Consider the following 2,164-nt stretch of genomic DNA (forward strand, 5'->3'; position numbering starts at 1 on the left):
TACAGCGCAGGTACCTGCAGCCACCCCCACCCGGGCTGGGCCTGCTGTTCCTGCTCAGCCCAGCACCGTGTGTGCAGCACTCCATGCAACATCCGCAGCTTCTTGCCCTTCTCCTACAGCTCGTCTGCGACTTCATCCGGAGCATTCGGCAGGAAGAGACCCGCACCATGGGCACTGGGCTCACAGCTCACTCCGAGCTCCTCAAGCATGAGACCAGTGCCGCCCTGCTGGATTTGCTCCTGGAGAAGGGTGTTGCCAGGCCAGAACAAGTAAGCAGCCTGGGGCCAGGCTTCAGTTCCCCAGGAGTCACGTGGCTTCCCCAGCCACGCCTGCTGCTCCCTCAGAGCCTTTGAGGCCATGGCAGTGCGCTGGCAAGGAAAGCACTTCTCTGGGGAGCCTGGGGACATTGCTCTCTCTGGCAGCTTTCCAAGTCTCCCCGTGCCTCCCGCAGGTGCCTGCCATGGTGAGGTACATTCACCGATGGCTCCTGGCCAATGATTCTGCCCAGCACAGGCTGGACAAGGCCCTGCTGAAACTCACCAAAGCACAGCCGGCTGACGCAGTCGTGACGCTCCTGCGTGTGGCCCCGTCCTGTGACAGGTATGGGGCCCACCTGCCCAGAGGCTCAGGGCCTCCCAAGCCCATCACCCTGTATCGCCTGGCCCAGGTGTCTGAGCTAGAGAGTTCCAGAACCCTCTGGCTGCTGCCTTTCCCAGCCCTGGCACGTCAGCCCCTTAGCCTGCTGCCATGCTGCCTTGCTGCCCCTCAGGGCCCGTCCTCACACAGCTTGGCTGCCTGGCTGCTGCTGGCAAGGGCCAGTGGGCAGAGGAAGAGCCGGCGCTCAGCCAGGCCCCTAGGGATGCCCAGGCCACGCTGCTGTGTCTGAGATCCCCCCTGAGACAGAGCTCTAATCCCGCAGAGCTGCCACCTCCATGTGGAAGACCATCATGTGCTCGTCCAGGACCGCGGAGCCAGTGCAGCTGATCCTCCTGGATGTGCTGGGGAGCTGGCCAGAGTACAGCACGTGCACCTCGGATGGGGACAAAACGGCTGTCTTTGCCCTGGCTGTGAGTTTCCGCAACTGGCCTTTGCTGGCCCCAAGGCCGCCTCTCCAGCAGCTCTCCATCCTCCTTCCCCCACTGCATCTGCCTGCCTCAGGCGCTGGCCGGAAACCTGGCCCAGGGCCAGCTTCAGCCCCACCAGGCCCCGTGCTCCCCTGCCAAGGTCTCTCCGGGCCTCTCCCTGCCACGCTCGGGCCCTGCCATTGCAATCTTTGCTGCAGTGTTGTTCTTCCCTCGCTGCTGGGGCTCTTCTCCTTTCTCTGCAGCACAGTCCTTTCTATCTTCTCAGGGGCTCCTCTTGGGCTCTTGACCCACCCCTATTTATCTCAGTTACCTTCACGAGCTACAGCTGCTGCCCAACTAAGGACCCTGCAGCTGCAGCTCGTTTGGAGCAACTCAGACACACACAGATCTTACAATACAACATATATTCAGGCCCCCACACCCTGCCACACGGACACCTCGGCACTGAGCGCTCTCTCGGGGGGCTTTGTCCTTTGCAGGCGACCGTGGTGATGTGGAAGATCCTCCAAGAGTCCTCTGTCCCACGTGTAGTGAGGCCATATTTCCCCCGCCTTTTTGTTCATCTGCTCTTCCAAGTGTTCTCCAGCACAGAAGAGATGCCAGAGGAGGTCCAAACCTTCTGGAAGGATTGCCTGGAAGAGCACGGTCTTGTCATCAGCCCCAACAGGTGCTCCATCCCACTCCTCCTGTCCCTGCCTGACACGTGGCCTGCAAAGGAGCCAGTGCTGCCAGAGTGACCTGGGCTTTGCTGTGCACACAGGTTTGCAGTGTAGACCCTGAAGTCCCTGCTCTGCCAAAAGCAGTACAAGGATGTGGTGTTGTCAGTGGAAGGCAAGCGTGGCTGGGACACGCTGCTCTGTGCTGACACCCGCCACTATGCCATGGGTCTGCTGGCCAGGTGAGACTCACTTTCTCCCCATTGATCCTGCCATTTGTGCTCTGTGCCCGAGCCGTCCCACACATTCCCCGAGACCCTGGGACACACTGAGGGACAGCTAAGGACACACTGAGGGACGGCCAAGCAGACTGGAAAAGGCTGCGAGGGGAGAGAGCACAGGAGGAGACACCTCCTAAAGGGC

Source organism: Zonotrichia albicollis, chromosome 32 (genome assembly GCF_047830755.1).
Source record: "Zonotrichia albicollis isolate bZonAlb1 chromosome 32, bZonAlb1.hap1, whole genome shotgun sequence".
Classification (NCBI taxonomy): domain Eukaryota; kingdom Metazoa; phylum Chordata; class Aves; order Passeriformes; family Passerellidae; genus Zonotrichia; species Zonotrichia albicollis.